Source organism: Pseudophryne corroboree, chromosome 4 (genome assembly GCF_028390025.1).
Source record: "Pseudophryne corroboree isolate aPseCor3 chromosome 4, aPseCor3.hap2, whole genome shotgun sequence".
NCBI lineage: Eukaryota > Metazoa > Chordata > Amphibia > Anura > Myobatrachidae > Pseudophryne > Pseudophryne corroboree.
The window spans coordinates 834,936,126-834,949,416 of record NC_086447.1 but is presented as its reverse complement, the minus strand read 5'-3'; the positions used below and the strand labels follow the sequence as shown (position 1 = coordinate 834,949,416).

General features: G+C 45.8%; 1 long non-coding RNA gene across 1 annotated transcript in view; it reads right to left on the bottom strand.

Moving 5' to 3' along the window:
• Positions 1-12,829, bottom strand: part of LOC134910479 (uncharacterized) — a 48,323-nt gene extending 35,494 nt beyond the window's left edge. The window contains exon 1 of the long non-coding RNA XR_010176210.1: positions 12,777-12,829. This is a non-coding gene — a long non-coding RNA (uncharacterized LOC134910479). The remainder of the gene's footprint in view (positions 1-12,776) is intronic.
• Between the last annotated feature and the right edge of the window lie 462 nt (positions 12,830-13,291).

Sequence of the window (13,291 nt, the reverse complement as noted above, 5' to 3'; positions counted from 1 at the left end):
TATTAATAGAGACTCTTTCTTAATGTTTTACTCTCATATAGATTTATATAATTATTTTTATGTAAGATAAAGGTTTTTATTTACTTGTTAATATGCATCATGTGACCGGGATTGAGGAGGTATAAATATAACTTCCGGGTGATATTTCAGCACACTTTGAAAAAGGACAAGGATCCGAAACGCGTTAGTGTGCTGTGGCCTTCTGACTAAGGACATCTCCATTGGCTGTAGGGTATAGTATGATGCTTATAATATATAAGTCTCTCCTATGATTCCGGACCTAGGAGGATTGCCATCAATCATTCCTTGCCTGTTCAGCCGGTGGCGGTGTTTTTGGTCAAAGGTTGATACATTTGTTTTATGTCTGTTTTTATGGTCTTTTGTACCAATAAAATATCCTTTTTTTAACATTATTTCTGGGACAATAATTGAGGATCGTGATTATAAGACCCTATTGAGGATATCATTACTACATGAATTGTTGACCCCAGCACAAAAAGAAACCTTTATGTGAACATAGGGGATTATCTGAAGGTCAGTCTATCGTGTTTGATCATATATTGGTTGTATATATCTGGAGATAAAAGGAGACATTTTGGAAACGATGGACAAAGATACCTTTCAATGCACATAGGGCATTTATTGAAGGTCAGTGCTTGACAGGTTATCTTTGCCCTTGATCCTTTATCCCGCACAAAGTAATAGGAGAGGAGGAGGAGTGTTTGACAAACCTATAAAGAAACCTTTTGGTGCATATAGGGAACTCTTTCAAGGTCAGTGCCTGGAAAGGAGCCTATATCTCATCATATATTGGTGGAAAGGATTGTCCCTCACTAACCTCATATTTTCATTTCTTTGGGTACAATTCCCCTACTGGTGCAGTGAAGATACCTTAGGGCTGTGTGATCCTAAAAATCAATGTTCCTGAACTGAGTTTGGATGGTCGCTACAAACAAGAGGAACAATAATTTATGCTGACGGCGCTGTGGTTTTGTTTCTTTGTTGTTTTTTTCTCTACTGTAGGAGTAGGAGCAGTATTATCCCAGATTTTCGAGGACAAGAAGGTCCATCCTTGTGCGTTCTTCTCGCGAAGATTCTCCCCCGCTGAACAGAATTACGCTATTGGGGAACAGGAATTACTGGCAATTAAGTTGGTTTTTGAGGAGTGGAGGTATTTGTTGGAGGGAGCTCAGCATCCAATTTCGGTGACCACGGATCACAAGAACCTCCTGTATCTACAGTCAGCCCGATGTCTGAACCCACGCCAAGCAAGATGGGCACTCTTCTTTACCCGTTTTAATTTTAAACTCAGTTACCGACCAGGTTCCCTCAACAAAAAGGCAGATGCATTATCTCGCTCCCTAAGTTCAGAAGAACCCTCTGACCGTTCAAAAGAGCAATTTATCCTGGAATCCACCTCTTTTTCTGCAACTAATACCTCTCCACTTCCTCCTCCAGGGAAGATCTTCGTTGCACCAAATCTTCGCAAAACACTTCTTACATGAGCTCACTCCTCCTCCTTTATGGGCGATGCGGGCGGTCATAAGACACTTAAATTCATTCAGCGCTCCTACTAGTGGCCTCATCTCAGGACTGACGTTCAGGAATTCGTAGCTGCCTGTCCAAAATGTGCCCAGCATAAAAGTCCCAAAGGTCCACCAGCCGGGTTACTCCATCCTTTGCCGGTACCACTAAGACCATGGACGCATATTTCTATGGACTTTATTACAGATTTACCTATGTCTGGTGGGCGGAACACCGTATGGGTCATAGTTGACCGATTCTCTAAAATGGCACACTTTGTTCCTCTGGCTAATCTTCCATCTGCATCCCAGTTGGCAAAATTGTTTATAACAGAGATCTTTCGACTCCATGGTCTACCCCAGAAAATTGTGTCTGATAGAGGTCCTCAATTTGTGGCCAGGTTTTAAAGATCCCTATGTTCTGCTCTTGGCGTGAAATTAAACTTCTCCTCAGGATATCATCCTCAAACGGATGGTCAAACAGAGAGAGTGAACCAGGATCTGGAGACTTTTCTGCGGTTATTCATGTCCTCCTCACAGGACGACTGGCTGGACTTCCTCCCGTTCGCAGAATTTGCCCATAACAATCTTTATCACTCTGCCACAAAATCTTCTCCATTCTTCATTAATTATGGTTACCATCCAAGAGTTCCTGACTTCCAACTTCTGCCTATGCTCGAGGTTCCGGCCGCAGAGTCAACACTTCGTCAATTTACTGAAGCCTGGAAACAAGTTCACAAGACTTTGCTCAAGACATCCAAGAGATATAAGACCTATGCAGATCTGAAACGAAAAGCTGTACCAAGCCTTAAGGTAGGAGATCGAGTTTGGGTTTCCACACGTAACCTAAGATTAAAGGTTCCTACAAAAAAGTTTGCTCCCAGATTTATTGGGCCTTACCCAATCGAAAGAGTGTTGAATCCTGTGGCTTACAAAGTGAAAAAAAGAGAAAGTGTGTGGGCGCTAGGAGATATGGCTAAAGGACACCTAAAATATTATAGCTGTTCACTGGCTGCAGCCTCTCAAGGGCGAGATGCTGATCCTCAACCCAAAAAAATGCAGAACAATAAATACTCAGAGAAGCGCTACCAATGAACAGTCTAATAAATTTATTTATTAAAAATAATTAATACAATCTCAATAGAATAATCCGCTTATCCTGAAATGTTCAACATACAATACACACCAAACATTCAATGATTCCAAATGATCACCTTTAAAAAGAACATAACCTCTTAATTCCCAATAAATGCTGCAGCAATTATAATGTACTAGTACTTATAGGGTTAAGCTCCATGCATGGGCTAATTAATTCACATGGGTTCCTTAGATGCTGTTTAGGAAGTCCATCCACAGTGAAGTATTTATATGGTATTAATCAGCTTGTATATTGCAGTCTTATCCAGATCACGTAGACTTTCTATGGGTAGCTTAATTTGTGCAAATTTCCATATATGTGCAGTGATAATTTAGCCAAATCACTGATTGTGCAGTCTCATATAATGAAGCTTACCCACTTTTAAATGATGGAAGTTTCCCTTTGGTATCTTTTCCTGTAGTGGGCGCCGGCTGCCCACACCGCTAAACAGCGGCACAGCAAAGGTGTCGGTGTCACTGTTGAAGACTGCGCTTCACGGGGACCACTTCAGAGCGCGGCTACCTGAGACCAGAGAGCCGTTCGCGGCTGATGAAGTCAGGAGCCGTTCGCTCGTGCATCCGTAGCAGGAACCGCTGAATTTGCTGTGGGTGTGCTGAATGCTGAACACCCAGCATTCCGCCCGACGTCTTGCCCGGTATCCTGGGTGTTCAGCATTCAGCACACCCACAGCACATTCAGCGGTTCCTGCTACGGATGCACGAGCGAACGGCTCCTGACTTCATCAGCCGCGAACGGCTCTCTGGTCTCAGGTAGCCGCGCTCTGAAGTGGTCCCCGTGAAGCGCAGTCTTCAACAGTGACACCGACACCTTTGCTGTGCCGCTGTTTAGCGGTGTGGGCAGCCGGCGCCCACTACAGGAAAAGATACCAAAGGGAAACTTCCATCATTTAAAAGTGGGTAAGCTTCATTATATGAGACTGCACAATCAGTGATTTGGCTAAATTATCACTGCACATATATGGAAATTTGCACAAATTAAGCTACCCATAGAAAGTCTACGTGATCTGGATAAGACTGCAATATACAAGCTGATTAATACCATATAAATACTTCACTGTGGATGGACTTCCTAAACAGCATCTAAGGAACCCATGTGAATTAATTAGCCCATGCATGGAGCTTAACCCTATAAGTACTAGTACATTATAATTGCTGCAGCATTTATTGGGAATTAAGAGGTTATGTTCTTTTTAAAGGTGATCATTTGGAATCATTGAATGTTTGGTGTGTATTGTATGTTGAACATTTCAGGATAAGCGGATTATTCTATTGAGATTGTATTAATTATTTTTAATAAATAAATTTATTAGACTGTTCATTGGTAGCGCTTACAAAGTGAAATTACCTCCGCAGTTAAGGATTCCTAACGCATTTCATATTTCTCTCTTAAAATCACTGGTACTTAATCGGTTCAGAGCCGCTCTGCCTAAATCACCCAAGATCCAATCAGCACATGGAGATGAATTTGAGATTCACAAGATCCTCGATTCTCGCAGACGTTATGGTCGCATCCAGTACCTTGTTGATTGGAAGGGGTATGGGCCAGAGGAGAGATCTTGGGTAGATGCAGAGGATGTCCATGCTCCAAGACTTCTTCGGACATTTCATGCCAAGTTTCCAACTAAACCACATAGGTGTCCGGAGTCCACCCGCAAAGGGGGGGGTACTGTCAGCGTCCGGAGTCTTACCGGTACGCTGGGGCCGCGGGGCTGGCTTCTCTGGCGTTGTACGGGCAGCGGCGGAGGTGGGCTGCTGCGCCGGATCCGTGGGCAGCAGTAGCGGCGGTGAGGGGGTCCACTCGTGGCGGCGGGACGCCGCTACAGTGGGTCGCTCTCGCTGAACCTTTGCTTGGAGACCAGGGGCAGTGAGCAATGTGGCTTTGCAAAAAGGTCTGCATTACTGGGCGCCGCCATGTTGGAGACCAAGTTTTAAGCATAGTTCCTGTTTCCTGTTTCTTCCAGCCAATCCAGGGGAAGCTCTCCCTATAAAAGCGGGCTGGTTTAGGACAGGGATGCCAGTGCTTCAAGTTACAACCCTGTTATAGGTGCTTTAGCCTGTGCTCCCAGGATTCCTGCTGTATCTTGGTTCCTCCTGATCCTGCTTGGTCGGTTCTCTGTTGCTGCTGCAGCCCTGCCGTTTCTTGCCTGCTACTGCCTGTGGAAGCGCTCCTGGAAAACCCGGTCCAGTAAGACTCTTTGGGCACAGCCGGCCCCGGGTCTTCTGCCTCGTCTTTCAAGCCACACTCCACAGATCTCCTTCACCAGCCATGCCTTTGTACCACTGACCACAGCCTGCAGATTATTATCTTCAAGCCTCGTTTTCCAAACCACAGTCCACAGTCCTTGTCTCCAGCCACATTTTCAACTACCATCCACAGTTCCACAGTTCATCATCTACAGTCTCGTCTTTCAAATCACAGTCCGCAATTCTTCACCTCCAGCCATGTCTTTAACCATTGTGCTTCAGCCTCAGTTCCCTACCTCAGCCCTGTACATAATAAATACTTTCCATTGACTCTCAAACCCCGCCTACGTTCTTCATTGCTCCGTGTCCCATGCGAAGGAACTATATCCAGCCCCCTCATCTGGTTCATTCACAGCCTGCTACCTCCTCGGGCAAATCTCAGCTGCCGGATCCTCAAACCCTGCCAGACGTGACAATGAGGATGTCAACATAGTGCTTGTTGACATGTTGAACCATGTTAACATTCTAATATCGACATGTGGTGATTACATGATTACTTCTGACATGATTACTGTTCACCATCTGACTGGAAACCACTTTTTATACATTCTTTTGGATTGTGTATGATATCCTTGCAGTCGGGAGCCTGACAGTCAGAATACAGAGAGCAGGATCCCGACTGTAAAAATCCTGATGAATCGTGGTATTTTTACCTTACCCATAATCCAACTCAAGCCTCCCGCAGCCTAGCCTTAGCCTCCCCCTTCTGCAGCCTAGCCATAACTGTACCCTCCTGCAGACTAAACCTAACCATTCCTTTCTGCAACCTAACCCTAACCTCCCCCATCCCTGCAGCCTAACTCTAACCTCCCCCATCCCGGCAGCCTAACTCTATCCTCCCCCATCCCCGCAGCCTAACTCTAACCTCCCCCATCCCCGCAGCCTAACCATAACCTCCCACCACTGTGCCTAACCCTAACCTCCCCCTCCCGCATACTAACCCTAACCACTTCCCCCCATGACCTAACCCTTTCCCTAGAACCTTATCCTAACCCCATATCCAGTACTTACCACTGAAATCCGGCAGGATTCTGACCATCAGGACCCCACTTTCAGTATTGATGGGATCTTGACCGCATCCCATCCTTGATGGTAACCATCTTATGGACACATATGAAAACGCCATGAATATTAAAGAGTGTGAAGAACCCCAGTATCAGTAGAAGCATACACAGTGAGCTAATAAGAAACATTCTGTAATACCCCTTTAACACAGCCACTTCGACCCGAATGCTGGGTTGACCTGGAAATCCAATCTGCGTTGCGACCTGGTTATGGGGTAGTGTGAACGGGTAACCCAGGTCATCCGATCCGGGTCCTATTCATACTGTATAAAGTGTCAGCTCACCGGCACTTGGAGCTGATGTCATCTCCAAGCAGAGGAGAAGCCCGGCAATAACCCTGGTCCAGCATGCGGTGTGAATGGGTTTCAAGCGGCTGTGACACGTGTTCATTGACCCTGGCTGTACCAGCGGCTTTGGTCTTAAAGCGGTATAACATAATTGAAACATTCTATGACATACTGTAATTAAACCATCAGCAGTCTCCCAGCTTTCACCACATTGGCTCTGAATGATCAGAAGGTTTTTGTCACAAGAATTCCAGCCCACAGAACAGCCCGCACCAATGGCTAGTCTAAATAAATCATTAGGAGTTATGGCAGGAAATACATGACTGGTGGGACATGGCACATACTTGTTTTCCATAGAGTAGTACTGTATGTGGGCTAATAATTATAAATTACAACCAGTCTCTGTGTTATTAGATTTTTCAAAACCGCATGACGAGTTCTATCATAGATTATTTTCATTTGCCTGCAGATTATTTTCTGTTCATTGATATTCAGTGCTGTTCCTGCTGTAAAGGAACTCTGTCAAGTATTTTAAGCGATGAAAAAGAACTTTGTGACCCATTTCTACCTTCAGAGGCTGAGAAATATTAGTGTTTCATTTCATACAATCTAATGCAGATTTCCCCATTTGTCTTTGTTCTGTCAAACACTGATGAATAATAGAACACAGAAGTAGGACTGAATTTCTGATGCACGAAGTACCTTGTACTCAAATCTTATCTACAACATAATAAAAATAATAAAAAATATATTATCCATCCCCATATTCTTCGGAGGACTGATATTACAATTCGGTTTCTCTGAATAATTGTTTCCACTGTGATGCAATATTATTCATCTAACAAGGTCAATCATTTGAACATTATTTGGCATAATAGGACAAATAAAGTAAAGTTTCTAAGGACATGTACACAGTCATAGAGCAGCTACTGCATGGGGTGGGTATGCGTGACCGTCAGCTTACCGACGCCAGTATCCCAGCATCGAGATGGCCGTCGGGGGGGGGGGGGGGGGGTTGGCGAGCGCAACAAGCTTCTTGCGGGCTCTCTGTGCTCACCACTGGTTCTATTTCTACTCTATGGGTGTCATGGGAATAGTCCCTGAAAGTCGGCATGCCGACTGCCGGGATTCTAAGGTGGTGGGATGTTGGGGGTGGTATTGTGACCAGCAGTTTCCTGACCGCCGGTCACATAACTACATCCCGGTCTATTTGTAATTTTCTGGGGAAATGGCAAGAGCAATAGGTATGCGGTTAGCATACTGCTCGTCGGGATCCTGGCTGTCTTAATACCGACGCTGGTATCCCGACAGAGTCACCATACCGCTGCCGGAATACTGGCGAGGTAGGTGATTCAACCTGTATGGGTGTTCACAACGCCCATAGAGGGGGAATAGAACCTGTGGTGAGCAAAGCTTGCTACCGAGCCCGCAGCGTGGCGAGCGCAGTGAGCCCGCAAGGGGCATCATTGCGCCACCCCCCCTCCTTCCTGCCGGAATTCTGATGCATGGATGCCGGTGTCGGCATGCTAACATTCGGCATCCCATGCGGCGGGATCACGTGAGGATCCCAAGCAATACCCACCGCAGTGGTTATGGGACTGATTCATAGTTGTACGCTAATTCCACTGCAGCTGCAAATGTGTTCTGAGATACTGTGCAAAACCATGCAAATGCTGCAGCCGCCTGGATTTGTGTTGAGATGCCCAGCGGCGGCATTGCAAGCCCTAGCGGTAGCATACAAAGAAGCAGCGTCAGTCACAGATCAGTGAATGTCTGACTAGCCCATGGGTCCATACCGACCTACTTTTTTTGTTGTTTTGTCGTTCGTGATTGCAGGCCACTTAGGGGTTCAGAGCCGGACTGTCATGTCACTAGGCCCTGCCCCAACATGGGGAAATGCACACAATACATAGTTATGCAGGGAGGGGCTGGGCTAAATTATGCTAGTTTCATAATTTGGCCCCGCCCCCTGCCTGAAGCGGGCAGCATGCAGTAGAGCCACCTACTCTTCTGGGGTTGCAGGAACTACATGAAGAATCACGAGTCTCCCGCAACTTCCAGGAGGGTAGGCAAGTATGCTATGGTCGCACAGCACAGACGCAGGAGCCATGGTTACTGCGTACAGGACCATAGAGACTGATACGTAGCCCAAAAACTGTTCCGACACACCCCTCCACGCTTCCTCCGCCAAACGGTCCCCAAATGTCCATCACTTTGAAAATAAATCCTCTTAGCAAGATTATTGTGGCACATGTGCATTGTGACATGCGTAGTCATCGGATAATTGATCAACTGCAAAAAAATTAGAGATGAGTGGGATCGGAGAGTCGAGCCCATCCACACTTAGGGGACTTAAGGAGATCTGGAACGGGACTCGGATCTCTCGGCCTGCCTCGGATCCCAAAATGAGGCAAAATGTCATCTTCCCACTGTTGGATCTTGGCTCTCGCAGGTTTTGGATTCTTTCTGTCCCCCTTTTTTAAAATTCAGCATCCCCTCTTTCTGGATCCCGGCTCCTGTGGTGACATGCTGGCTACTATAATAAGCTCTATAATGGACTCAGCGCATACCAAGTTAGATTTTATCGTACATTTGGCTGCTATAATGTATGTATATTGGGGACGTGCAGCTGGCAGGTTGGATATGAAATCCCAGCGGACGGAATACCGGCTTTCAATATCCTGACAACGGTATTCCACCCGCCGGTATGCCGGCAGCGGGGTGACCACATGGAGGCCTCTTGAGGGCTCGCTGTGCTCACCACACTGTGGGCACTGTGGCTCGCTGCACTCGCCACAGGTTCTGTTCCCACTCTATGGGTGTCGTGGACACCCACGAGTGGGAATAGCCCTGGTGAGGATGTCGGCCTTCTCGGCTGTCAGGATTCCGGCATCGGGATCCTAAACACTGGGATCCTGACAGCCGGGATATTAACTATATCCCACAGCTGGCTGCTTTAATGTGTGTATATGGTGACATGCTGCTGCTGCAGCTATAATGTGTGTGTATGGTGACATACTGTGGCTGATATAATGTATATATATATATGTTGACATGCTGCAGCTGCTATAATGTATATGTACAGTATATGTATAAATTTTGGAAGAAAATTCACGTGGCACTCAAGAAAGCATCTAGTCGCTACAAGATGTTTGCGGAGCGTAAGAGAATGAAATTCGCTCCATGATTCATTGGGCCCTTTCCTGTGGATTGGGTTATTAACCCTGTTTCCAAAAAATTAAAATCTCCTCCGTATTTGAGGATTCCCAACTGTTTCCATATTTTGCTCCTTAAATCATTCATACTGGACCATTTCCAGACAGTACTGCCAGAGACTCCAAAAGTACAGCCTCCTTGAGGAGTTGAATTTGAGGTAGAAAAGATCTTGGATTCTCAGTGTCGGTTTGGACATCTTCAGTACCTCATCAATTGGAGTGGTTATGCCGCTGACGTTAATGCTCCTAGATTAATTTGAGTCTTCCATAAGCAGAATCCTCAGAAGCCTCGTGGGCTTTCAGTGTCCACCCACAAGGGGGTTACTGTCAGGAATCGGTATTTAGCGCAACGGATCTTACCTGAGCAGTGGTGAGGTTACTTGCGGAAGTCAGGTGTCCATGCTGGCTGTCTGTCTCCTTTGCTCCATTGCTGTGCTCAGAGTATCCCACTCTGTGTACCCCATTGGTTGGCCACCTTTCTGGATGCTGGGCGCCGCCATGACACCTGCGATCACCTGACTCAGGATCTTCCAATCCCAGCATCCACTCTGTGGTTAGGTGATTATGCTATCCAGTCGCCGCAAGCCAAGGTATATATAAAGAAGGCCTTGAACAAACTGAGCAATGTTCTGGCTCCATATCTCTGCGAGCTATTTCTATAGTTGTCTGCTATTTCTGTCAGGTGTAGCCTGACTCCTGTTACACTATCTGTAGCACTGTCAGCTCCAGCCTGACTATTGAACAACCACTGTGTCTGCATTCACTTGACACATCTGTCAGTTCCAGTCTGACTAACCAAGACCTGCTGCGTTCAGCTTAACTTGTCACATCTGCTGCGTTCAGCCCTGCACAGAACTTAATTTAATACAAGTCTGACTCAAGTGCACTTGTGATTCCATCTTTACACAGTATAGTCCTCTGTCCTTGCCTTACTGTGTTTACTATTCGATATCAGCTCTGTTCTAAAGCTACATCATTGGTTCCAGTATGATTGTCACATCATCAATTCCAATCTGATTGTTATCATCGGTTTCAGGGGGTCATTCCGACCCGTTTGCACGCTGCAATTTTTGTGAACGGGTTAGAACTACGCATGCGCGTGGGTGGCAATGCGCCATGCAGCGACGAAATGGACAAAGAAAGCGTGGCAAACACTAGAAGATTGACAGGAAGATGCCGGCGGGGGGTGTCTACTCACCATTTTGAAGGTGTGTCCAGGCGAACACAGGCATGTCCAGTCGTCTCCAGGGAGGGATCCTGACGTCAGCTCCAGACAATATCATCGCAGCGGGTAAGTACTGAACTGTGCAGAAACTGCACATACTTTTGCGGTTCGCAGCCCTGCACAGCGAATCCCCCCTCCCCTGTGGGCGGTGACTACTTAATCGCAGCCATGCTAGCGATCAGGTCGGAATCACCCCCTTAGTCCGATTGTCATCATTGGTTCCAATCCGATTGTCATCATCGGTTCCAATGCTGTTGGCACATCATTGGTTCCAGTCTGATTTTCACGTAATTAGTTCTAGTCCAGTTGTCATCATCAGTTCCAGTCCGATACAAGCATCATTGATTCCAGCCCGATATTAAAAGCATCATCAGTTTCAGACCACTTTAAGCATCATTGGTTCCAGCCTGATATTAGAAGTATTTTCAGTTCCAGCTTGATACAAGTACAATTGGTTCCGGTCCGATACCAGCATCTTTGGTTCCAGCACGATTCAAGTAACATTGAATCTAATCTGATACTAACACCTTTAGTTCCAGTTAGATCCAGTCTGATATCTGCACCTTTGGTTCTAGTCTCATATTCAAGCTCATACTGCTCTGCCAGTTCTACCATGGAGTGTCTCGGTACCAGTAGACCCATCCAGAGAGCCGCAACCTGTACGTCGGATGCAGCTGAGTCTATAACTCCTTGCGAGGGTCCCTAGTGAAGACCACTGGCATGTTAGACCCCACACCTCTGGTTTGGGTATTTGTCAACTGACTGGTATTCGTTACTTCTCTCATTCTGTCCATGCTCAAGAACTATCTTAAACATCCAAGCTTCCTTCCTTCCTTCATCAGACTTCCATCACTGGTCCACCAGAGCCACTACTGGGAACAGAAAACATCTATGATCTGACCAGTGACGTGCGGTGGGGTGAGGCAGGCGAGGAAGAGCCTTTCTTGTCATACTAACATTTGCAAAAGAGTTTTGACTATATAAAGTATATGAAAAAGACAAAGAATATGTTAGAAATATCTTCTTTCTATTATTCTAAACATTTTTATAGTCAAAACTCTGGAGTGAAAAATCTATGGCAGGGGAGGCAGCCTTCATTTTCCCCACTTCTCTGATCAAAACTCACCAAATTTACTGGAGTTTTTGCCTGTTTGCCTTTTTGCATAATGCCCACATGCACCCTTCCGCTCTTATATTGTGTGTAAATCTGGCTTTGGTACTAGCCAGGTTACGGTCGTTAGGTCCACACAACTTAATTTGACCACTGAAGGTCGACAATGTCATTAGGTCGACATGCATTAGGTCGACATGTACTAGGTTGACAGGTCAAAAGGTCGACATGAGTTGTTTTTCTTTACATTCATTTTTTGGATTTTTTTCATACTTAACGATCCACGTGGACTATGATTGGAACAGTAATCTGCATGGCCAGCGAAGTGAGCCATGTGAGGGGACACGGTGCACTAATTTGGGTTCCCCGTCACTTTACAGAGAAAACAACACCAAAAACAGTAAAAAACCTCATGTCAACCTTTTGACCTGTCGACCTAGTATATGTCGACCTAACGCCTATGTTGACCTAATGCATGTCGACCTAATAGCAATATCGACATTCAGTGGTCGACCTAATGAGTGTCGACCTAAGTTGGGTCGACCCATACCCGTACTAGCCAGTGCCTCCTGAGCTATTTACCTCACAGTACGTCCCTGACTGTTCCAGAAACTGACAGCTAGTCAGTGCCTTACTTATATCACCCTTGGCTTGCAGCAATTGGTCTGCAGAATCACCTGACCACAGTGGATGCCGGGATTGGAGGTTTCCGGAGTCAGCTGATCGCAGGTGTCATGGCAGCGTCCAGAGTCCGGGAAGGCGGCTAAAAAAACAATGCGGTACACAGAGTGGGGTACACTGACCACAGCAACTAAGTGAAGGAGACAGACAGCCAGCATGGACACCTGACTTCCGCAAGTTAGCACATCAGCGCGCAGGTAAGATCCGTTGCGCTAAATACTGATTCCTGACTTGGAGCATGCGCCTAGCAAAGACATGCAAAACTAACTTGCTGTCAACTCTGGCGAGTTTTGGCACCAGTGTGTTTCAGAGGTCACAACTGTTGATAGAAAAAAAAATGTCAGTGCAGTTACCTTTTAACTACATCACGCAGTTACATTATCAAAGATCCTATCACTACTGTAACATTTAAGGGGAGAATCTGAAGCAATGCTTTGCAAACAGTGATACATTTCAGAAATGACTGCTGTTCCTCAGCGAAGAATGCTAGAAAGAAACGTATTTTGCTTAGAAATGCATACAAGTTTTTCTATTCTTAATACTGTGATATGCTGTAATTGTGCTGCTTCACGGAGGGTAAAATCAAAGAGTAAAAAACAGCAGTCAATGTTGCTACACAAACAAAGCATAGAAAATAAAAGAGAAGGCATTCAAGTTTCTATTCACAGTCTCTGTATGTAGTCCTTCATACAATGTGCACTGACGCCTTTATCGCGGATAGGTCAATACTGCAGAAAAGAATTGTAATAGTGTAAGAGGTATGTGCCAACGCTCTCACAATTG